Source organism: Desmodus rotundus, chromosome 5 (genome assembly GCF_022682495.2).
Source record: "Desmodus rotundus isolate HL8 chromosome 5, HLdesRot8A.1, whole genome shotgun sequence".
In the NCBI taxonomy this organism is placed as follows: Eukaryota; Metazoa; Chordata; class Mammalia; order Chiroptera; family Phyllostomidae; genus Desmodus; species Desmodus rotundus.
Genome location: NC_071391.1, coordinates 139,701,033 through 139,726,773, shown reverse-complemented (window position 1 = coordinate 139,726,773; position 25,741 = coordinate 139,701,033). Strand labels below are relative to the sequence as shown.

The 25,741-nt window shown below is 47.0% G+C and overlaps 1 protein-coding gene across 1 annotated transcript in view; it reads left to right on the top strand.

Annotated features, from left to right (window-relative positions):
- Nucleotides 1-25,741, top strand: part of SPRED2 (sprouty related EVH1 domain containing 2) — a 106,662-nt gene that overhangs the window by 32,403 nt on the left and 48,518 nt on the right. The window lies entirely within an intron of this gene.

The window sequence follows — 25,741 nt, the reverse complement described above, 5'->3', positions numbered from 1 at the left end:
TTAGTAGTTCTTACAACAGTTTTTACTGTTTTGAATCCATTTTAGAGATGAGGAGCCCAAGTTCAGAGGATAAGTAGCTTGCTCAAGATTTCGCAGCTGGTGAGTGCCAGAGCTGGGATTGGAATCTGGATCTCTGGCGTTCTGCTCCCACTATCAGGAGTGGCCAAACAATTGGCAGTAACGATTATTGAATTCATCCAGTCATTCATCCATTCATTCACTCATTCACCAAAAAGAATAGTCCATATTGTTCCCTAACATCAGAGAATATTTGAGATGGTTTTTTGGAGAAGGGAGCCACAAACCAGGAAACACCAAAAAATCTTCCTTGTAGCTGGTAATTCCCATTATTATTATTGTTATTATTTATCATTACAAAGAAAAAATCTATAATTATTCAACACACAGGTATTAGTTCAGTTGGACTCTTCACTCTGGACTTGGGAAAGAGGCTGGAGATCCACGTGAAGGTGCAGGCTGGGAAGAGGTGCCACTTCCCCACGTGCAGCGCTTCCCACAGCAGCACCGCATCTGCGTGCAGGTGTGTGAACGGTGGTCGGTCGAGTGCTACACTCAGGATTATTTTGAGTAACGTGCCGCCCCGGGCTCCTCTCTGTGGCAGTAACTTTGTGTTGGCAAAATTTGGATGTAGGTGCATGTTGATGTAGGTGCAGAGCCCCGTATCCTGTGTCCACCCAATGCTGTGCCCCCATATTATTAATCAGTCTTTCAAAGTTCTGTTTTCTGAGGCTGCACACTACCCGGTCGTCTGGATGTTCCATACGGCTTACCTGCTGCTGATCTCCTAGGTAGGCTCTCTCACCAACAATTTCAGCTCCCATAACTTTAAACACCACTGCCCATAAAATGTTTTCATCTAATTATTATCTGTAAATGTCTGAAATTTTTAGATAAAGATGAACTTTAAAAAAAGTTATATAAAGTACCAAATTGCTTTATTTGACAAACTAAGGGAAAAGAAGTCAGTGTCCCTGACTAAATAGTCAGGTACTGCATGTTTTAAAATGTCTTGCGGCACACTGGTTGAAACATCGCTGCTCCAGTGTATAATATGTACGCGTATTGCGAGGAGATCTTTTCCCTTTTGATAAGGAGGCAGAGAAGAGATCTGTTGTAAGCTCCTGACAGGTGCCTCTCATGGTTCCCTTGTCCTGTTACGTGTTGGCAGGTAGAATCATTCACTGAGGTCTGGGGCCTGAAGGGCCTGCCGGACCACCAGTCCCCCTTCTCATTGTGCGTTACTCTCTGCTTCTGCCGCACACCCTCTAAAGCGGCACTCGGGAAGGCCAGGGCCTGGGGAAGGAGGAGGATTGCTTGTCTCTGATTAATCCTATTCATTGTCAAGTACAGCTTTTTAATGAGCTGATTCATTACTGAGAGTAGGTCTCATGCAAATTCCCAGTTTGTATCCTGCAGATTTAATTTCTAACAATTTCCTCATTTCAGCACAGCTCCATTGTACCATGGGTTTTATGATTTCCTTCCAATGTGGAACCTCACCTCCCATTTTATTTCAAAAAATTGTGAGGTAAATGTGAACAAAACGAAAACCTTCAAAAAATGAGCTATAATACATAGGAGGATAAACTCATCTCTTAGGGAAGGACTGTCCACACATAACCGTATTAGAAGAAATAACAGAGGAAATCACTGTTAAGTTTCCAAACTTCTGTGTGTGTGATAATACCACACACAAATTTAACGAATCGGCAAAAAAAAAAAAAAAAGTTTGCCTCGATTATGATATACAGACTTAATATAAAACTGAAGAGTTCAGGAAATTACAAAGAGACACTAAGACAACTGTAGAGAGATAGACAACTTAAAACTTAAAAAAAAAAAAAAAAGCAAGCAAGCTAACCACTTAAAAGAGAAAAATATAGTTGGCTAAACATGGAACAAAATAGCCCACAAAATATTAAAGTAACACAAATGAAACGATAGCATTTTTTCAACTGTTATCAAATAGAAAAGTATTTTTAAATGCTAGTACAACTTTGGCAAGGCGGTCATTTTCATACACGCAGGTGGGACTAGAACTTAGTGCTCCCTTTCTGGAAAGCGATTTGGTAATATGTATTACTTTTCTTTTTAAAGTTCATCTTTATCTAAAATTTTCTCTTCTAGACATTTACAGATAATAATTAGATGAAAACATTTTGAGGACAGTGGTGTTTAAAGTTATAGGAGCTAAAAATGTTGGTGGTGAGAGAGCCCAGGAGAGCGGCAGCAGGTAAGCCGTAGGGAACGTCCATCCAACCAGGTAGTGTGCAGCTTCAGAAAGGAATAATTTGAAGGAGTGATTAATGAAATGGGAGCACAGCACTGGATGGACACAGGATACGGGGCTCTGCACCTACATCAACATGATCCACATTTTGCCTGAAGCATAGGCATAGCGAAGGGGCGGAGGGGAACTCCACCAGACTGTTAGCACTGGTCATGGGCATTTCTGAGCTGTGAAGTCAAAGACGCGTCAAAGGCTCTTGTTTTCTTTGTTCTTTTATATACTAAGTTGACCAACGGTTCCAGTCCGCCCAGCACGGCCCTAGTTTAGTGCTGAAAGGCCTACCCTACACTGTTGATCTCTCTAGAGCAGCGGTTTTCACCCCTTTTCAGCTCACGGCACACACAAACTACTAAAATTCTGCTCACCAAAAATTGTATTTTTTGCCAATCTGACAAAAAATAGGTATAATGTTGATTGATTTACAAAAAAATAATAATAGTAATTACCTACCCTTTTTGCTCCAAAGTGACTTTATGAGAAATCAGGTGACTATGCTTGTATGTAAGGATTTCTGGTACGAAGAATTAACCAGACACTACCTGAGCACGCTGCCCAACCAGTGAGGTGCAGTTCTATTACATGACCTGTATATTTATGGTTTGGGACAGGGCATCACACCGGACGGCTAGAGTTGTGTTGGCTATTATTTAGATACCTAAGGAAAAAGAGGTCAGTGTCCCTGACTAAATAGTCAGGTATTGCATGTTTTAAAACTTCTTGCAGCACTCCAGTTGAGAATCGCAGCTCTAGTGTATATGTATGCACATTGAGATAAGTTTGTGCCATTTGGCAGGAAGGGCCACAGCTCCTGAGTGACAAGCGACAGGCTGAGGGGGCCTGTGTGGGAGCAAAGCAGTCATTGTTCTGGTGATAAAATTAATATGGCTTATTTTAGAAAACATAGAAACAAACAAATATGCAAAACTTAAATAGTGCTTACATGTGGCCAGTATTGTTCAAAATGCTTTTGGTGCTTAACACTGTTTAATCATCCCAGCCCAGTAAGTAGGTACTGTTCTCGAATCCCCATTTACAAAGGTGCAAAGAGATTAAGTAATTTGCCCGAGGTTGTACTGCTTTCGAAAAGCGGCTGAGTTTGGACTCAGGCATTCTGGATCCAGATTCGGGACTGACCACCGGCTGCATCTCTGTAGGTCCCCCACCCCTGCCACTCTTCTTGCTGCCTCTCCTGACAGTGTTGTCTTTATTGTTCACCGGTGGGGCCACACCGCACTCACTGCTGCCTCACTCCTGGCCCTGTCGCTGCCAGGACTGCCTTTCTTTGACCTTGAACAGAGGAAACAGAGTCCAGAGCCTGGGGTGGGGATTTCCATAGCAGAGTTTCTGGCCTTTGGTGATAGAGTTCTTTCAGTTTTGCCACATGATCTTGTGGCAAAGGGCTGGGTCCAGGTGCAGCCTTGGTTATTTCTGGAAACACTTCTCCTTTTCCTTTATTTTGCCTAATCTGGCTCATCAGCCATCCTCTCTGAACGGGATTATGGCTCCTCTGCTCAGACCTTTAGACATTTTGTAGGTGTTGGAATCTTCCACGAGGGTTCTGGACTCTGTGCAGATTTCAGGATGGATGAGTCGGAACAGGGGGAGGAGGTGATGGGTATCGGGCATTCCTCCTTAGCTTTGCTCAACCAAGACCCCCCCCACCCTCCCAGCGCACGTTGCTTTGTTAGCAGTGGTGATTTTTGTCATAGTTATCCTTTTTGCTTACCTGTTTTAAACACTTCAAACTTCTTTACTCTCCAGATTTAAAAAATGTTGGGGGTTTTTTGGTTTTTGTTTTTTCTTTTTAATGCAATTTTACTCTGGCAGAATTTCCATCTTCAAAATCTGTGCATTCAAGTTTGAGCAACTCCATTTCTGTACCAAAAAGAAATAGCTTCAGCTATTGTCTGAACTTGTACCTTGCTGAGGACTCTGCCAGACTTTCTGGTTAATTGTTTGTTTTGTCACATTACTTGAACAATGAGAGGGCACTGGCATTCACCTCCCATGAGGTGGAGGCACAAAATCTGCTTTTTTTTAGTATTAGGGAGGGCGGAGAATGTCCTATGCTTTTAAATCTTAGAAATTTGTTATTTGACAAGTAAAACAAAGTTTTAGAAACTTCTTTATGGGGACCGTGATGTTTAAACTAGAACAGAGTTTAAATTTGGACTTGGTGTGTTATGTTTTCAAAGAATCTGTGTTTCTTTCTCTTCTTCCTTCCAAAAAGTTCAAAACTATGAGTTACCTTCCCTCCCCTTAACGTACTTTTGGGGGGAGGTAAGAGGGAAGTAATGTAGCAAAATTATTTTCTTAATTGTAAACATAGGATGTCTTCAGAATTTTTAGTGTTTGAAGGAAAGACTGTTTCCCAAGGCAAAATGTTCCCTTGGGGGCCGTGGGGAAGACGATTTTTCTTGGTTTCTTGTCTGAAATGGGTATGAGGTATCTGCTGGGGTGAGAACAGGGGAGAATTCCCTGGTGAATTCCTGAGGCTGGCGAAGGGCCTCTGGTCCTTCAGAGGAAAGAGGAGGGATGGGGGCCCAAGAATCTAGAGCAGGAGACAGGCCTGGCCAGCCAGTATTCCTAGAGCCTGAGTACTCAGAGCTGCCTCCTCTCGGCCAGCATCCCTGGGGAATGGTTAGAAATGCAGAATCTCCCCCTCCACCTACTGAACCAGAAACGGCTACCCCAGAGGATTTGCCCACGCAGCCTGGAGTTATAGGCTGAGCTGGTGGCCGCCCAGGAGAACAGTCTACTTCTAAGCCAAGGAGAATGGGGAGAGGGTGGGTTAATATAGTCTAAATAATTAATATTATAATATTAATATATTCTAAATATTATAATATGTGTAATATGTGTAATTTTGTAATAATGGATCACATGGTCAGTGTTTGGGTACCGAGGAAATCATCAAAAACAACAGGAGAGAGAGAGAGAGAGTGAGAGAGAGAGAGAGAGTGAGTGTGTGAGTGTGGTTTGGGGGGAAGAATTGCCTTCTTACCTCCACCCACTGGTTTTGGTCCCTTGTCCACATTGGTAGAGTCTTTGGAGGGGACTGAGGGACTTCCAGACCGTTGAAAACAGCCCCTTAGAGTACATGGTAAACACCCCAGTGGGGAGGCCAGGCCAGGGTCCTTGCTGTGGGCTCAAGAAATCACCAAATACGGAGTCAGGAGTCCATGGGTCTTGGCCAATTTGCACACTGCCTAGGATGGAGTAGGAGCAGGTACCTCAGCTGGGAGGCAAGCACAGGCCGGGCGGGGCAGCCTGCCCACATGGCGCCCTGGGCTGGCATTACCTCATCCACCCATCCAGCCATTTGCTGGGCACTGATAATGTCTTTGGCTCTGCCCCTAATGGGAGACACGTGATCCTTACCTTGAGGGCTCAGATTCAGAGTTTCATAAGCTCTGGACTCACTCAGGTTGAACCTCTCCCCCAGATGCTGTATTAAAATAAGGGACCGAGCACAGCTCGTGGGTGAGGCACTGGCCTGGCTCCTTTAGCGTAACGTGCTGTAACGCTGAAACCTGGCGGTGTCCGCAGGACAGGAGCCTCGCTGCTCCCTCGTGGTGGCTGTTAGACATCTGCCCTCCCTCGCCCTCCGCGTCTGTAAATTCCCCTTGTGCATGAACATATATATATGTATGTTTAGGTTAAAATTTGCATTTTTAGTGAACAGTCTAAACTGTTAGGTTTAGGTAGGAAAAATATGCATTCTGTGTTGCATTGCCTTAGTATTTCTGATTTTCTTTAATGAAATGCTACATAGCATTAATGCCCCGGTGTTCACCCGTACACATTGTCTAACCTTTCCAAAATACTTCAAAAATAATCTTGAAGCATTTACCAGCATGTGTTGAAACTTTTGTATTGTTTTTACTTATTGATAACAGAAGTGAATATGTTTAGCTGTGGCTCTTGGTTGAGTAAACTACAACCTGGATGTGCTTACCATTATTTTGTACAGAAACTAACCGATCAGGGTTACAGATTACCGGATCTGAACATCAGAAGCCTCTGTGGTGGTCATAGCTGGAGAACAGCAACTGTATTTCTTAGGGAGAAAGCACAACCCAGGCGGTAAATAGAGACTAAGTTGGAAATTGCTCTGCAGCCCTTTGTGGAATTTCTGTCTTCTGTGTTCTGTGACTAAAACCGAGGGGACCGCCATGGACTGAACACCTACCACACCCCCCACACCGCACAAGGAAGGCATGTAGGAGACTCCCTGCAAAATCACCTTGTCACAGTGGGAGGGTCCCCTGACCCTCTCCTTGAGGTTTTAGATATTTATGATATTCGCCAAATACTTCACAAAGTATTTTTCTGTAACATTAAAACTAGCTTCACCTTAAAAAAAAAAAAAAAAAAAAAACCCAAAAAACCTCCTTAAGAGCCATACGTGAAATTGTTTGCTGGGTGACAGGCGGCAGGGAAAGTGAGCCTCTGAAGTGGGCATTTTAGAAGATGCTTTTCTGCCCGGGACTTCTGAAACGGCAGAGTTCCCTGAAGTACAGAGTGACACCTGAAATGCCCTTCCTCAAACAGACAGCCAGAGCCTGTTACCTGACTTCCCCTTCTCTCTGAAACGAGGACCGTCCTGTACGGATGGAGACAACATTTTTGACAAGTTCATGATGACTGAAAGACCTTCCTAGGTTGGCAGCACTGTTCCGGGTCTTGGGTGATCACAGGGAACCTTCCCTTCTTACATGGGAGCTACACAATAAGCAGGGAAGCCAGTCAACAAGGAAAGTACAGGCTGCCCCAGCGCCAGGAGAGATGTGATGGAGAATAACTGATCCAGCCCTTCCCTGGTGAGGACTGGCTTGGGAAATGTGTGCTGCTACTGGCACTGTTGTTGTTACTGTTACTGAACATCTCTCGTAGGAGGAAGGTTCCTTGACTGAATTCAGTGAAGATCTCGTCATTAATGCCTTTGCTTTCTGATCTGGTATCATCTCCCTCTCTGCCTCCCTGTCTCCCAGGAGCATGATCAGTAGACAATTGCTGGAAAAATCAACTGTGCCGGAACATTTAGGAAGCTATTTGGGATTTCCAATGTTTTTCTTCCTCTTAAAGAATAATAAAGCACGTCCCCATTTAGGAGGTAGCAGTAATCATCATTTATCTCTTGTGCTTCCTGCTTCATTCTGCTTCTTTGCTCAAAGGGAACATCAAGGGAAACGAGATCTCATTTAAAGTTTTTACGTGAGAAAACCCAAGGTTCTTGTCTTTTCACTACATCCCCGTAGCAGTCTTCATGTCTGGCTCTGCCCACCCGTGTGTCAGAGGGAGGAGGGGGAAGGAGGCCACACTGGCTCTGTAGTTCCCCAGCCCTCCACCACACCCCCCATGGTGCCGGCAGCATCCAGGAAGGGGGTGCAATGACTGCCACTGTGCCAGCTAGGCCACCTGTGAAGTCACTGCCAAAGTCAACATGGGCAGCCTTTGTGTCTGGCCAGTAGGTTTCATAATGACGGTTAATGGAAGTTCTTGTTCAGATGCCCTCAAGCTCGTTGTGTATTCAGTCTTCACTGGACTTGGGCTTCAAACTCTTATGTAAAAGCAAGATCTTCAGGGAATTTTTAATTTTGCCTTTGTCCAGTCACGTGGCAAGGTCGTAGGAGGCTTTGTTAAGTGGCCATTAGACGTGAAGAGCAGTATTCCTAGTTGCCATTGAGCAGAAATTTATAGCAGACCTAATGTGTACCAAGTTTTGTTCGCAAAAGGAGGGAAGGGAGGGCACAGAGTGATTAAGCAATGGACCCAAGGCCTTGGGGCTCTTGGTCTGATTAAGGTGTGGAGGAGAGACAAGTAAATGACTAACCATATGCTAAATCAGGACCAGAGAGCTCCGTGGAAGGGATATCTGACTGGGTCGAGTGAGAGGGTGGAAGCTGAGTTCCTTGTCTTAAAGTCTTTGAGAGGCAGAGTGGGTTTCCGTGAAGGTGGGTGATGGCAGGTGAGCAGCGTTCCTCCCAGGAGTAGTGGCATCGGTTGCCTTCTGGGGTCGGTCTGCAGGAGGCACCTGGAAAGGGCCTGCCTCAGCTGTGTGCAGCCTATGCAGTCACACAGGGCCACATGCTCAGAAGGGCTCCACGCCTGGTTTATGCTGCTGCCACCTTGAAATTCTCAGTTTTTGAGCCAAGGGCCCCGTAGATTATTTTCATTTTGTACTGGGTCCTGCAAACCCTGTAGCCACTCCTGCGAATGGAGACGGGGCTGTAAGGTAGGTTGAGCCAGATTGTGAAGAGCTGTCTGTCAAACCGTAGAACATCTGATTTTATTCTAGAAGCAGTGGGGAGCCACAGAAGGTATGGTGGCGGGCTTGTGAGAGGCAGGTGAGACTGGGGAGGCTGGCCGTAGTGCGTGCAGGGAGGCTCATCCAGTCATGCTGGAAGAGATGTGGCAGATCCACGAGCTGCAGCTGACACACCTGGTAGAGATGGGCCGGCGTTGGGCACTGGGGCTGAAGGTGGAGGGGGTGGTGGGAGACGGCTGGGGCTTCTGGCTGGGCTGGGGAATTCTACTCAGCAACAGGAATAAAGGAGAAAGGAGCCAGTGGCAACGAGGCAGATGTTTTGCAGGAGTGGGGCGGGGCCCTTTCCAGAAAGACCCGGAAATCTCTGGTGGGACAGCTTGTGGAAACATGCGCTGCAGCTGCTCAGCGGCGGCAAATGACCTGCAGATCAAGGTTTTTGTCAGTATCGAGAGCTTCACTAGAACAAATATTCATCCAAAAATAAACTTCCCGTTCTTCCTGTTTTTACAACTTGCCTATTTCCTCCGAGTTTGAGGCTGGTCTCCAGTTCCGTGGGTTATTAATCTTCAGAGGATCAAGACCTCTATAGAAGTATTTCCTGTACATGTTTATCTACCCAGCCCTAAATTATTTTCTCCAAATGATAAGAGAACTTTTCCATACTGGTGTGTCAGACTTTTCCTTCGAGAGATTTCAGTGAGGCGCTCCAGCAAGGAAGGCTAAACCAGAAAGACTTACTATCCCAGAACGTGGGAAACCCAGGTAACGGTGGAGAGTGACCTGCAGCGGGTTTGATGGGCACTCTCAGCCACCTCCACCAGGTTAAAGGCGGCTTCTTTCTGGCCAGAGTCGGAGGGAGATAAAGTGGCAGCTGCAAAGGGCCCCATGTAAGGAAATCTTAAATGCCCTACCAAAGATCCACAGGGGAATGATAGCTCCAGAAAGGCCTCTGCCCCTCTGAAGAGTTTGAAATACCCCTTACTGGGCCATAATTTGTTCTTACAACATCCTTCAGCTACAAACAGGGCCCCTTATCTTCCCCCTTCCTGTCACAAATGAGGGAATTAGAGTACCTTTGGTGCTCACGACTGTGCACGGAGCAAAAGGGAAAAGCCACGCTGAGGCTTGGGCCAACCAAGTTCAGACCAGATAGACAAGTGGGCTGGCTCCGGTAAGTAGGCCAGGGCATTCTGCTCATCCGCCCAGTGAGTCCACCTGCCTCTGGGAGACTTTCTCGGATCTCCTACTTGTTGTGCTTACAAACCCCAAGCTACCACACTGGTGGGTTATTTTTTTAAAATTGAGCCTTCTGGTATGAATCTTGCAGAGAGGCAGTGGGGACCGGCTGCGTGGGTGGCGGCTTGTGCCGCAGCGGAACTTGGAAGGAAGCCAGCTGCCTTTCTCTGAGGCCTTTTGAGGTGGGGCTGGGATGTCTTATTTTGCACAAGGCACCGTCCCTCCCCCCTCGGCAGCCCAGGTGACGGGATTGGAAGTTACTGCGCCGGACGCTGGCCTGCTGCTCAAGCACCCACACTGTTCGACCCCACAGCCACTGGCTGCCTGGACTGTTCCGCACTTGAAGTGTGGCTAGTGTGAGCTGAGCTGAGCTGTCAGTGTCAAGTGCGGGTTGGATTTTGAAGCCTTACTGTGAAGAAAACAATGTGAAATACCTCATTAGTATTTCTTTTCATTTTGATCACTTGTTGACATGAAAATATTGTAGATGTATTGGATTATGCCCGCAGTATCATTCTAATTAGTGTTGCCTGGTTTTTATTACTTTTTAAATGTGACTACTAAGATACTGGGGTGCATGCATGTGTGGCTCACGTCACATTTCTGTGGGACAGAGCTGCTAGTCTGCTGGAGGTCAGCTGCCTGTTGTGGCTTCTGAACAGACACATTCCCAGCGGCAGGGAGGGTGGGGCGGCCCCTTTCCCAGGTGGCCTGTTACTAGGTAGTGGCCCGGCCTGACTGCAGACTGCCTGGGGCAGTGGGTGGGACAGCCTACTTCTAGGCAGGAGCTCATAACTTAATAAGCAGCGGCAGGAATTTAAAAAAATGCTTTCAAAAGCACTCCTCCTGGCTCCCCCCCTCCCCCTCCCCCTCCCCCACCATAGCCTGCTTTGTGGACCAGTCTCCTTCCTGGGAGCCTTCCCCACCCCACCCCCGAATTCAGAACTCTCTTCTGTCAGCGTGGGACCTGCAGGTGTGGTGTCATCCAGAGGGGCTTTTTGTTTTGTTTTATTGTGTAGATTGTTCTTCTGCCCTCAGATCAGACTCCAGTAGCTGTCAGCCCAGGAACTACCCGGATAGGCCTGGAAAGCCAGGGTTTCAGACAAGCCCGTGTTGCCCTGGCTTTTGGGGTGGTCACTCAAGTGTACACACACTTTGGGAGAACACGAGGTGGGTGTGAAGCTCAGGGAACCCCTGCTCTGGGAAGTACGGAGGTACAGAACCAATCTACCTCCCGAAGCTGGGGTGGCATTTCAGGGGAAAAGAGGGGAATCCACAGGCGTTTGAAAGCCCCTTTTGTGAGGAGGAGTTTCAGAGGTCCAGGAAGAACCTGTCGGGTTGTTTAGTTACTTGCCAAAGGATACCACGTGGTGGAATTTCTCTGCTTGGGCACCTGTGCTGGGGACGGCGGGGTTCTGTCGCAGTGGCAGAGCCGCTCTGTCCTGAGTATGTGGTACTTTTGACACGTTATGTCCACACTGCTGTCCATGGTATACCGAACCTTTATGGAATAATCCACACGAGTAAGTGCTGACTCTGTGCCATGTGCTTTGTTACACATACAGTTAATTGGCATCACAAACTCCAAGATACCTTGGAGCAGGTGCCATTGTTTTTCTGTTTCACAGATGGAGAGACCAGTTTAAAAAGCTACACTCATAGCTAGAAGCTGATGGGGCACAGAGTGCAACTCAGGGTGTGACTGCAGAGCCCAGTGTTTAACCTCGGGTGTCAGTCTGCGCTGCCCAGAGCTGCCCGTGAGTGTGTTGTTCCGTTTAGCATGAGCGTTTATTGCCCACACGTCTGCTGGTGCAGGCTGGGACACGACACCAGGGGCGCTTCACTGGGGCGCTGCAGCCGCTGAGCTAAGAGCCGAGAACTGTGAGCGCCTGGGGGCTCTGCTGGAAGGACACCCTCTCCCATGGCTTCTAAAGTGCTGCGCGCTGCAGCACCTGCTTCCCATGTGGCTGTTGTGGCCAGGGCTGTCTCAGAAGATGTCCCCTGTGCCTCGCCAGGGTGCCCTGCAGCTGTTGTGTTGATGCAGAAAGCACAGCCCCAGAGGTGGCAGGCTTACCTGGTGAGGTTCGGGAATGAGCAGAGGGGTTAAGAGCTCTGTGCTCTGGAGTGCGAATGTCCTTTGGTTCTACCTCTCAGTGGCAGCACAGGTGGGGTTCTTTGTGCTCTGGACTGTAAAATGGGGGTACTCATAGTTCCCGTCTCAGAGAGCTGCTGTGAGAATTAAAGAGGACACACGAGGGCACAGTGTACTTGGCACATCAGGTAAATGTCACCTGGCATTTCATTAGGATTATCATTAATGCCATTTAATGCTGCTTGATGGATTATAGTCTTATACAAAATGTACTGGAAGATCTGATCACGTGGCCTGGGCTTTTTTGTTGTTTAAAGGCAAACATATCAGAACACATCCCTTTGTATCTGAGTATGTTCCTTTGTACTTGAGCGTTGGATCTTTCGAAGTCATGACCTCACTGCAGGAGGCGCCATGCACAGACGCTATCCCAGCCACTTGCTGGGAACATTTTCAGAAGCCTTTTTGAAACTCTTCAGAAGAAAAAAGATGGTATCGTGTTAAGTATTTAAATTGTGAAGGTAAAATTTAAGTTTGGAAATGACCTTAAGGTCACTAGACCTAATGAGTTTGATGATTAAGTTGAAAATAAGCTTTGGTGATGGATCCACCGCAAGTCAGCAATGAGTGCTTAAAAAGTAAGCATTGGCATTTGATTTCTAATTTTAATGGCGGGCTCATTTATTGTAAGACCGGCCCTGAGGCAGTTACAGAAGAAGGGTCCCAGACAGCTTTTGACTTGGGACAGCACCTTTGGAACAAAGTTTCCCGGGACAAAAGCATTAGAGGCAGGGGTTTGGGGTGAGTGGGCAACATTTACTCAGATACAAGGTTCTGTTTTTGAAGTAAAACATTAGTGCTATTTGCATTTACTGTGATTAAGTAACACTTGCAGCTGAGCTGGCCCTGGTGCTTGGGGTTTGTGTCGGGCCGACGGGGCCTATAGCAGCAGCAGGTGGTGTACATCCAAGGAGTGGAGGCCAAACCCTGGCTTTGGACCAAGGTTGGCTTGCACTGCAGGTCTGTGCCTTGTGATCCCCAGAATCCAGGCCCGAGCAAGTGAGTGTGTCGAGGGAGGGGCCCTCAGGTCGGTGTCCTCAGCCAAGACTGTAAAGCTGGGCGTGTGAGAAGCGCTGCCCCTTTCATGAGCACTGCTGAGTGGCTAAGGCAGCAATCAGCTCCCTGAAGGTGGAGGAAAAATACATGTCCTCATGGAAAATGATGGGAGAAAAAGAAAGTTCAAGGGTTTTGTATCTTCAGGCTCTTGATGACTAATAGGTTCATCCAGGAGAGCTGGGCCACCACGCAACCTTTGGATTATTTCTTGCAGGTGGAAATGAGAGGTGCTATGTTCAGTGTATCCTGGTGTTTATCCTGGAGCATGTGGCTGTGGAAAAAGCATGGGGCTTTGGATTTTGGTCAAACTCTAGTTCTGCTCTCTGTTGCCTGGTTGACTGGGGGGTTATAACTAGGACTGCCTGGGCCTCGTCCCTCTCATCTGTAAAATGGGAACACAGTTGCACTTCAGGGACAGTGGGAGGGAAGGTCAGAGGAGCCACATATGGAGGGAGGGCCTCAACAGATGCAAACCCCCTACTCCCTCCCTAGGCCCTGGGAATGACATCAAAATTAACCCCAAAGCCACAAGAAAGTGGGCAGAGTCCCACAGTTGTACATCAGAAAGTGCCACCTGCTGCAGAAAAATTCCCTTGTCTCTTTGTGAGGTGAGGCTTGTGCTCCGGAGAGAGGATGATAGCCAGTTGCTCTGCGCTCTGAATAAGGCCAGCTGTTGGGGCTCCAACACTCAGCAGCTGTAACAAACGAAGTCACCCAGGACCCCTCAGCCTCTTAAAACGGGAGCTTTTCTTTGTAGTTAACCACAGGCAGGATACCCATTGGCACCTACTGCTCAAGTGGGGGAGAGGGAGCCGCCAATGGAATGCTTGCTATGAACTGCAGTCCTCACATGGATAACAGGTCATCTCCCATCTGGATTTGAAGTGGGTCCGCTTCCGGTTTTAACCTGTTTGCCGAGTTCCTGGTTTCTCCTGTAGCTCTAGTGTCGTCCTGGATTGCACCAGTAATTCAAGGAAGCTTGGCCTGTACCCCAGGCTGGAGGCCCTGGGGAGCCAGATAATTGGGCCAAGGGGGTTACAAGCAGGGGCAGAGAGCATCCAGCTGCCCCTGTCCTTGCACACTTACCCCTGACCTCTTCCCGAACCTCTCGGTGTGGTTCCCGGAGCACTGATTCTGGAACTTGGCTGTCCGTTAGAATTACCTAGGGAACTTTGAAAAGATCCAGAAATTCAGGCTGTATCCCACACAATTAAATCAGGAACCAATTTAAACAGCCCCCACCCCCTACCCCATGATTCCACTGTGCAGCCAAGTTTGAGAACCAGGACAAAAAATCTGGTGCAGTTCCGTCTGTGGTTGACTTGCCTTGGTGTGGCCATCTGGGGCCAGGGCATCGCACTTAGGGGCTGGACTGTCCATTCTGGTCAGCAGTGAGGTCCCCAGTGGCACATGGCTATCATAACAGCCTGTTTTCTTGTTATAAAATGTTTTACACTTCCCAGAGGTGAAGAAAATAGCACATTGGACACCACATGGACACCCAGCACTTACTCTTGTTTTCTCTGCCCCACCGCGCGCACGCACACGTTTTTATTGGGGCGGGAAGGAGGGCTGGAGTGTTTTAAAACAAATCCCAGGCATCATTTCGGCCATGAAGACTTCAATATGTACCACTAAGTGTGAAGGACTTTAACCACTATCACATCTAAGAAAATTAACAGTAATTCCTTAATCTCATCTAATACCAGATCCATATTCAGTGTTCCCCAGTTTGTTTCAAAATTGCTTTGATATATTCCAGTTAGGGCTCCGACAAGTACAATTCATTTGTGATAGTTTGACTCTGACCCCAGGGTAATTCAGCCGGCCATGGTGCACACACAGGTAATGATGCACTTGCACGGCTGAGAAGAGGTGTCCGTGGCATTTGACTCAGCTGGTATTTACCGGAAGGTGTCTCTCTGTCCCTTACCTTTCTTAGTCCTTCTGGGGAGACTTTGGCCTGTCGTGGAGAACATGCTCATTGCGGCCCCAGCCTCAACATTTCGCTGAGCTGCTCTGCTTCTGCCCGCCTGAGGCATGTTCCCCTTGGTAAACTTAGAATAGAACCATCAGGATGCTTGTGCAAAAAGTATGAGTCAGCTCCATGGACAGCCTTGAATTTCCTGCTCCTTTGCTGGAGGCGGTGGCTGGAATAGGCTGGAACAGCCTACTAGGCTCCACCCTGGGCTCTGCTGAGGGGTCCTGCTTTGCTGCTCACCTCCGGGTTTCACCTGGGACTTGTGCTATGACCGAGGGACCAGAGGGACCAGCCAACAGCAGCTCAGCCTTGCTTCCCTAGGGATGCAGATGGCTCTGTGTGGCTTTACCCCCAGCTAGACCTCTGGGTTCAGATCCAGATAATGACCAGGGAAGGAGAGGCTTACTTTCTGCCCTCTGAGGTGGCACCAGATGCTTCATTGTCACCATGTTGCCACAGCGCCCCTCCTCTGTGATATAGAACGCTGTCAGAATTTCTTAAAATGGGCAGATGCCTGAATGGTCCCGAGGATGAATAGGGGGTTAGACTTCTGGAAGGTGAGCAGGAAGAAGACAAGGCTGGAGAATGGGCAACTGAAATAATTGGACTCTTCTCACTCCTCCCAGATATACATCATACAGAATCAAAATCTCATTCTTCCGTGACCACTTTTTTGCTTTGGAAGGGACTTGTCATGATTTCAGATGGGATTTGCAGTTCCTAGGTTTTCTTCCTTCTTTCTCTGTATAATGGTCAGGTAATTACAGAGCAATAAACATACATCTTAATATGTAAAGGCAGTTCTGACATACAAAGTTGTAGCAAAAGGCTCAGAAAAACCCAAGTGTCCGTTAATAAGAGACTAGTTAAATAAATCATGCCATGTGCGTATAGGGAAGATTGTGCAGGTGTGAAAAGGGAATGAGCCAGTCGTGTGTTCCAGTATGGAAAGCACTCTGGGAGGGAAAAAGCAAGGTCCGGTACATATGAGTCATACACTACCATTTTGTGAGAGAGAGGAGAGTGCATATTTGTATTTGCAAAAACCCTGTAAGGGTACACACAGAACTTTTAAAGGGTGGTTACAAGTGACTAGTTAGTTGAGAGAAGGAAAAGGGCAGGTGGGACATCGTGGGAGTGTACCTTTTTATATTTTGATCATGAATCATGAATGGATTATCTATGTAGAACAATTAAATTAAAAAGAATAAATGCATCTGTACCTACATTGTGCAGGTAAATTGGTGGCCTGTTACGCTCCGTCTGTTTTATAAGGTCCTGACCACTGCTTACCTGTACACAAACACCCCACAATCTGTTGAGGTGGACCAGTGAGGCTGTGACTGGCCCGTGGAATGTGTGCCCTATTCTTCCCATGAAGCCTTGCTCAGCAGCAGATTATAAGTGCTCGGTTCTATTCTGAAGCCCGTGGGCTTTCCTCCTTGTTCACACTGAGCTGACACCATCTAAAGTTTCACACAGAGGCCAGGGAAGGCAGGCCGCCTGCACCTCACTGCTGTCTTCTGTGGAGGAGGCCTGGTGGGAGGCGCTGCGGAGGGAGGCTTGGCTTCCCTTCCCAACCTGCCTTCTGGGCAGCCTCTTATCCGCTGGCATCCCGTGAGCCACACTGTCTGTTTGTTTGTATTTATTTCCAGTTTCTACAGAATCCTAGTAGTAAAATCCCTTTGAGCTGAACTGGTCCCACCCTGGGAGCTTGGAATGTTCTAATGTTAAGACTTGCTCTCCACATTTGGCACATTCTTAGTATCAGGGACAATTCCTCCAGGGCTCACAGGAAACAAACAAATGAAATCCATGGAACCGTTTTCTCCCTCTTGAGCAGAGAACGAGGGGCAGAGAATTCTTTGAAGAGACTTGAATAAAGAGCATGTGGGAGTGAACCTTGTTTAAAAGTACTCTGAAAGATGAATTTTCAAGGGCACTCGGGACATCTTCTTGACTCTGCCACTAATTTACCTTTTATATTTTATTCGCTTGTACATTTGGAGCCTGTCTTTGGTTTTTAAGTCTATGAAACAGGTGGAGTCCACATTCACTGTCCGTTCCCCCCACTGTTACCTCTAGCCATCTGATAGTTACTGTAGTGAAACTTGAAGGCTGTCCTTTGAAGTGGCAACAAAGTGAAGAGAGGGGTAGGCCCAACCCTGCCTTCCTCTGTCCCTTTTCTTCCTTGAATGAGTGCTACAGTGAGGACTGTTCTAGGGGTGAGGACTGATCAGGTTGAGGTTTGATCAGGGACTTGTTATCTCTCCCACAGGTCTCTTCCTCTTGAGTAGTGCCATACACGCGATGGAAATTGCATGTGGTTGTAACTGTACCCTTGACAGTTCTGTTGGAGACCAGCACACTGTCCTTCTCCTCTTCCTCCAGTCTCGGGAAGGATCACTGTTTTCGTGATGGAGCACCGAGTCAGATAAATGGCTGGCGCTCAAGTTCACTTCAACAGCTGGGCGTGTAGTGCATCTTTACACCCTAGCGTCACATCAAGGGTGGCAGTGGACCCACAGAGGCGTGTGGACAGTGGGTCCCCAAATGTCAGCCAACTGTAGCAGATGTGTTCGTTGAGAGGAAGAGCCTCTTCTCTCTTTAAGTGGACTCAGACTCTTCTGTTCTCTTGCTGAGAAGGTGGTGTTGAATTTGGGAAGTTAACAGTGCATCCATGAGACTCCCCTGAAAGGCACTCACCTAAAGTACCACGCAGAGCAGGGTTCTTTTCTTGGAGGTACTTTGGGTTCTCCGTTTTCCTCCCTCTCCATGCAAGTGTTACTTTGACCCCTCTTGGGGGTTCCAGAGAACAGGGAGATGCTTGAAACAGGTTGGATGCTCACCAACGGTGCCTTCAAGTGGACCAGGGGGAGGAAGTCTGTGCCAGGGCCAGTGATGTATAAGCCTTGGCTGGTAGTTCGTGAGCTGTTGACCAGTGGCCCTAACTCAGGTTCACTGACCCATTTTTTAAATTCCTGATAGAATTAAAATGTTTATGGCAAAGTCAGAAACAGTTTTCAGAGTAAGAAGTGACATACTTTGGCGCCCTTCTGCTGATTTGTTTAACCTGGCACCCAAGAATTATAGTGCAGGTATATACTGTGGACACCATCATTTACTTTTCTTGTTCTGGGATCATCTCTGCTTGCTTTTCAGAAACCAGAGTCAACGGTGAGACAGAATTTGGTTTTAGCAGGGTGGGTAATTCCTAGTGAGGGACAATGGGCTTAGAGTGTTGGACCATTCTGGCTCCTACTACTTTTGAGAAAGAAACTTGACCACTGGCCTTAGTTTTGCTCATCCGTCATGCGTGGTTGGTTTAGAATTAGACATCTCAGGTTTATTTTAGAATTCTAGGCTGCTTTCCTAGTTTTTTAGTTAATATGTAAGGTCCATAATGTATGAAATCCATAAATTAATCATTTGCCCCCCTGGGGTGCTGAACTAAAGCAGGGAAAAAACATCTTGCTAAGCCCTGCACATACTACCTTCTGTTTTTATCAGAAATAAAAAAAATTGGAAAATATTACTTGCCAATCATTTTTTAAATGGGATTCAGACAGTGGCAAAGAATACAATAAATTAGCCAACAGGCATCACACAAGTGTAGATGCCTGTATTGCTTTTGAATTCTACCCCCTAGATGTCCTTTCGGGTGGATGCTTTTCTCTGCGTTTCCTAACTATTCCACAGCAAACTCACTGCGCAATGACGAAAACACGCACAGCAGAGCTTACTGCCGCCTTGCCGTCACGTGCCGCCTTGCCGTCATGTGCCGCCTTGCCGTCATGTCCCGCCTTCGCATCACCTCCGCTCCCTATTTAAGCCAGTGAAGGTTCATCTGCGTGTGTTGAGTAAAGAAAGAAATTTGGTTTGCCGAGGCTTTACCATTGGTTGGACACTGAGCTATAAAAGTAACAAAAAGAAAACTTCTCTTGAGAATCTCAAGTCCAATGGCAAAGATGACACGCAAGTCACAACAGGACACTACAGTTGCACCAACTGCCCTGAAGACAAAAAAGAGGGTGTGCTGGACTCCATTCCCTGCCTCCCGTCTTTGGGGTGAAAGTCCTGTGAGATGATGAGGTGTGGTGACGCCACCATAGCTAAGGGTGCATTAGCTGATTCTGTGTTGACTAGTGACGTTTGTAAGGAAGAGTCAGTTCCAGCTGTGGGGTGGGTCGGATTAGGCTGGCCTCTTAGGCCCAGGAACAGAGCTTTGTCTTCAGTCCCTCGGTCTTGATCCGCCAGTGTTGCCCAGCTCTCTTTCCATTCCTCTCTCGCCTCTACTTACACTGTTAGGCGTTTTTCTCATTTCTCTGTTACCGATGCCTTCTTCGTAGAATTTTGGAGCTTCAGGGACTGAACTAGTTTCAGCCCTGCATTTTCTAGACAAGGAAAGTGAGGCACCAAGAAGACAGGCGATTCCGCCCAAGGTCATAGGAGTAGTGGTGAAGCCAGGCCCAAGCCCCTGCCTCCCAACAGAATGAATGTGCAGGGTTTCTAACTCCAATGACGTGTGCTGTTTGCGCAGGTGGACGATTAAAGAGGACTGTTGAGAGCTCTCGGAGGGGCTTGCTGCGTCCACAGCCGAATATCTGCGTAGCCACCTGACAAACAGGTGGCTTCCACGTGGAAGGTTGCTTAGCTAGGAAGCTGCCATTGTCTTGGATAAGCTTTTTGAGACCAACATCAAGGTGTGTGGTAGTTTTCTTTTCTGAAGACTGGTCCTGGAATTAACCAGCCTTTGAGCCACTTCAGGTCTAACCCTGGCCTGAAGCTGGGGAGACAACAGAATGGGCTGAGCCAGGCTGATGGCACCTGGGGCCCGGCACACGGAGTGTGTGCACTGAGGAATGAACCATCCGACCTTGGTCAGTTTTCAAACATAGACCTCACTGTTCAGCTTGGCAGGTGTTAAATATACTATGTGGCCACCCCTTAGGCACACCCTCTATTCCTTCTCTCTCCAGGTCTTGGGGCAACCTCATCCCTTGAACTTAAAATTTCACCCCTAGGCCCAGGTGTGGTTTCTCTCTGCAGCCCAGGTCAGGTCTCTAAGGTCAGGTCCTTTTGCCCTGTTTGCTCTCCAGGCTTGAAGGATATGGTGGTCTTCTAATGGACACCCAGCCTGCAAACCAGAGACAGGCACGCCTCAGAGATAGTGCAGGTTCGGTCCCAGACCACCGCAATAAAACTAGTCATAATCTGTTTGCTGGTAGAGGGTCTTGCCTTTGATTTCTTTAAAAATAAAAATAAAAAAAGCGGGGGGTGGGGAACACCTGTGAAGCCCAGTAAAGCAAAGTGCAATAAAAGGAGGTATGCCTATACCCAGAATTCTGACTTTTGCCTTTTCCTTCCTAACAAGCCCTTGGCTCCTTTCATGATTTGCCAGAATGACTTTTCCATATTCCTGATATATCTCAGATTCCTTCTTTCTCTTTTATCAGTCCTGGCCTGCTTGTGTAACATCCTGTGCTCGAGAGATTCAGACTCTCTAGACTAATCAACCTGTTAGTTCAGCCTCCTATTTTTCCTCCACACAGGCAAGGAACAGAATTGTGGGTGAATTGGTATAACCATACAGAACACCCACACCTTGTGGTTACTTGGTGAATGTGAGTTCCCTTTCCCTTTCTCTGAAGAAACCTGGCTGAATCTACAAGCCTAGCTCTGGAAGGTCTTCTTCACATCGTAGGGTCTCTTGTTAATTTTTTTGGCATAATAGCCCATATGCATTTAATCAGTGAGGGTCTTCTGACTCTGGCCATGCTGAACAAACCAAAATTAACCATGAGCTATGGGGGGAGCTTTATCTTACCCGTGCCAACCAGTTTCAATTTAGGGGACATGGCAGACAACTACCCTGGCTTCACGTGAGATTTTCATGCTGTCTCTGATACTCTGCTACCGTAGGTAAGGATAGAAATCATCTGCCTCCCCCCTCTTCCTTGACCAGCCCCAGCCCTCGACATCCACTTTAGAATCTAACATTTGCAGTTTTCTGTTGGATTCACTTTGCAAAGATGTTGATAGTTTCCAGTAAGGCAACAGTGACTGCCAGAAAGACACTGTGTATCTAAGTGCACCCCAGATTTAATCTCTGTCCGAACAGCTGGCGAAGACTTCTTGTAAGAGAACTAACTGAAGCAATTAGAATGGTTGCTTTTGTTCAAATTTCCTCTCCCAGAGACAAGTCCCCGGAGTTCCTTCACCTGCATTATCCATTAATGCTTTGGGCTCATTTTCCCCAAATAAACAAGTTTTTCTGCCAAAGAAAATAGGCAGCATGATTGGATGCTGGGATGCATCTTGGGACCTGTGTTCGAGGCGTGTTCCTCATTTCCTGGGTTGGCCCCCGTCTTCTCGCTGGGCTCTTGTTGGCAGTGGTGGCGGTCTAGCAGCCCTCATTGGGGAAGGCCCCTGGTGCTGGATTAATCCTGCCTGTCTGTCCGGCACTCTTGAAAGCATCCTTCATTTCTGTTTGCTGTTTCCTGAATGCCTCTTTCAGATCATCTTTCACCTCTTGCTTCAAGCTCTGGGGACACATGTGGTTTCGACATAATGCACAGATACGACTTGGGGGAGGGGAGGCAGGCTGTGGACTCACACACATCAGCTGGGGTCACTGGACTCTGCAGCAGGGGAGGCAGAAAGACCAGCAGGCGACCTCAGTCTCTGTGGATTTACCCACCGTGTAGAGACAGAACGCTGTGATGTGTGTTTTGTGTTATAAGGGAAGCATGAGCTAGAGCTCATGTGGACCAAGTCACCATAGATAACGCTTGTGCATCTGATTCTAAGTTGAGGCGTCATCAACAATAGAAATTTGTTTTGTAACGCAAGTAATGGGCCAGTTTTAGCACATGGGCTGTGGGTTGCTGAACCCCAGTCTAGAGCACAAACCTCTTGACTTCCCATTGGATACAACTGCATACCCTTATGCAGGAAGAGAGTACTTTACTTTTATAGAAGAATACAAGGGATTAAAATTTAATAGGTTAGGGTTCAGTTTTTTCACTCTGCAACTAACTTTGAAATGTGTTTAAAAATGGGATGGATTGGTGGATAGATGAATGTGATAGATAAAGCAGCTATAGTAAATGTTGATTATAGAATCTGCGTGACCGGTGTATGTATCTGCGTATTTCCTATATATTTATTTGTTTCCCTGTGTGCTTGAAAATGTTCATAATCTAATGTAGAAAAAGTTTTAACACAGGACCAACTCAAATTTCATAAAATGTGTAAGGTTCTCTATAAAGATAAAGGTTGTCCCTTGCTAATAAATAAACAAACTGAGGAATTAAGCAGATGACCCTAAAACTTCTATAGGGAAAAGAACATGTTCTTTATCTGCCTCAAACGTTGGTGGCCAGTGGACTACAGACTTTTGTCTGTAAACGTCTAGATAGTAAGTGTTTTCAGCTTTGGGGACCACGTGGTTTCTGTCGCAAGTGCCCCACTCTGCCTTCGCAGCACTGAAGCGGCCATAGACGGTATGTAAACAGACCAGTGTGCTGGCTGGCCATAATTTGCCCACCCCCACTATCTAAATTCATAAAATTTACAAACATCCTTATCTTGTTTGCATAAGGTCATGAGTGCTCTCTCTGTGTCCAGGCCCTATACCAAGTACTTGTGAACAATTATGTGAGGTCGTTAATAGTATTGTACCCATTCTGCAGATAAAGAAACAGAGACCTAGAGAAGTTAAGTAATGGAACGGCCAGGCTAGGATTTGAAAGAAGACAGCTTGACAGTAGGCTCATGCTCTTTCCCATTACATAGTACAGCCTACGGTACTAATGTCACTGATACCCATGTTTGCTTTTGTATCTTCACATTAGCCAGTATTTGGACTTGAGCCTCTGAAAAACACAAAAAGTAAGAGTCCATTAACAAGCTGAAAGAAATTGGAAGCTATGTGCTGTTGCATTTTCCAGGCTCATTTTGCTTCTTAACGCCCAAGGATCCGTGCTAGGAGACTGGTCTGGGAGCTTGGAGGCCAAAGGTATCTGACTAGTTTCCAGGTTCCCAGGCCCAGGGCTCGGAAAATGGCGAGGCAGAGCTGGACCCAGGGCAACCACTGCTCCTAGGGACGGCCTCACCCAGGGCCAGCTGCTTCCCACCAGAGACACCAACACCAGCAGAGCCGTCACCTCCCTTGTACACACAGGTGCAGGCTCCTTGGCTGCCACCAATGGTGGCTTCGGCATAGGCCACTCCAGTGTGGTCAGGAGAAGCTAGATAATCACATAACACAAGTTATTTCCTGACCCACCAGTGGCCATTAGCATGCAAGTCAACCAAACAGAAATGTCTGTGAAACAGCAGAAAGCAAGTTTGGATGCTTTTTGTTGTGATAGTGAAGCATATTCTGAAGAAGACTTAGAATGAAGATAAGGAGAAAAGTATTCCATTTTTCACCATCTACAACATTTCCCAAAGTGCTTTCTTTAACAGCCATGGAAGTGGGGTTTCCTGTGGTCAGGTAGGTTTGTGAGACGCAAAATGAAACAGTGTTTTCAAGGACATGGTATGTCATTTTCCTGAAATGTTTTTTTGGGTTTTTTGTTTTGTTTTTTGGAGCCTTTAAAAAATTGTTTGCAAGGAACACACCTGGAGGAACCCTGACCCGGAGGCGTGTCCCTGTGTTTGCATTTTGGTGAGCGTCCTCGTGGTCAGGGTTTGTTCAAGTGGGTGAGGGCGGCGGCAACCGCGCGGTTATTCCACCGTAAAAACCGTGTGGGGGTAGCAGGAGTGATGCGGTACTTGTGTTTAACTGTATTTTAGAGTATTTCGTACTTCCGGAAAGTTGCAAGAATAGTACGAAGACCTCTTTGCACCCACTTTACTGTTTGTTAACTGGCTTTATTCTCAGTCTGGTTGTGCAGGCGTCATTGTTGCTGTTGCTTCTGTATGTTTAATTAGTAAAATTTAAATTAAAAACTTTTTAATGGGCTATGGATTTACTTCTTAAAAGTACTTAAGAAACTCAGATCAGACTAAAAGTTTATTAATTCACCTATTTCTACCTGTTGCCTTAGGTAAATCATGCTTTGCAGGTGTATGCAAGTTATTATTAAATCGCCAGGGAACATTTTGATGCCTATAGCTTGCTGTCCTTACGAGTGAAGAATTTGTCAGAACCAAGGAAGGCTTCAGTTCAGGGCCACCCGCAGTCCTGATCAGAGTAGATTTGTCATTTGATGTCATGTAGGGACTGTCACAGCCGTTTGCAGCCGATTTGCAGTCCTTTCGGGCACTGTCCTTTGAGAGTTGGGCTTGGCTGTCTGTTGGCTGAGGTGGGAGGCTTGGCCTGACATGGCCCCTGTCGAGGGGAGAGGTCTGAGGATTTGGTGGGACCTCTGTGTTGCAGGCATCCTGTGCTGACTCGTCACGCTTCCAGAATGCAACAACCCGGATGGTTTTTCTTAATGACATCTAGTTTCAGCAGTGGTTTCATGTAACATACCTTGGAGCTCCCATATCTGGAGTTTTTCTGACCATGAGATCAAAGTTCTCTTCCTCCTTCACAGGGTTTAAGTAACCCCATTTGTGCATAAAGTGAGCCGTGCAAACACTGTACCACCTCACAGAGAGATTGGTTGGTGAAGGGGACTGTGGATGTGACTTACAAAACCTTATAAGGAAGCATTTCCAAACCTTGTAAGGAAGCTGGAAATAGTCCCCTCTCCCTCATTTTGTCAACACTGAGCTCACAAAAGGGGCCGGGGCTTGTATCCTCAAAGGAAGCGTGAGGAACAACAGTCAGTCAGTCCTGGGAGGATAGGGCACCAAGAATTTGTGTGTGGGGGGGTGGGGGGTGGGGACTGCGACCCTCACAGCGGCCTTAGGGCGTGTGTGTATCACACCTTCAAGCCGGAGTCTCCCTCACCCACAGAGGCGTTTGGTGGCACTGTGTGAGTCGTGCCCTACTCACACACATGGCAGGTTCATACCTGACCCGAAAAGTACCCTGTTTGGGTACAAATTGGACTGTAGAGACTCGGGGTGTGGGGGGGGGGATTTAAACATTTTATTATGTGAAATTTCAGAGATACCCAAACGAAAGGGAATAATAAGCCAATCCTTACAGACTCACCACATAGATGCAAAGGTATCAAGATTTTGCCTCCTTTCCCTACCCCACCCTGCCTTTTTGTGCTAAAATATTTCATGACAAATCCCAGATAGTGTATTGTTTCACCCCTAGCATACTTTCTCTAAAAAGCAGACATTTTATAACACAATGCCACTATGCCACCTAAGAAAATTAATCCAAGGACCAAAATTTTGATGTGTGATTTTTACAAAGTTCCTGCAGCTGGGTGACCTTACAACGTAAGCATCAGTGAGGGCCAAGCCTGCACGCACTCACTGATAGCTTCAGAGGGAGGGGGCCCTCTGCTCCCAACTCGAACAGACCTCGATTGGGGGTGGGAAGCAGGTGAACTGTGTACCCTGTGGTTCTGCAGACTGTAATCCAGGCATTGAGCTGTGCCCTTTGCTTCCTGGGCAGGTCACAGTATCATCAATGACTGATAATTGTAACTTACAGGAATTTTTTAAAACAATATTTTAATTGGAGAAAGCATCTGTCAGCTGTCAGGCTTCCAGCTTCCACTTTTGAGAAGCAGGATGTCGAATGTGAGTAATGACACAACAGGCCCATAAAATGCGGACGAACCCTGGGATGACTCATCCAGTGCGATGCAGTGTATT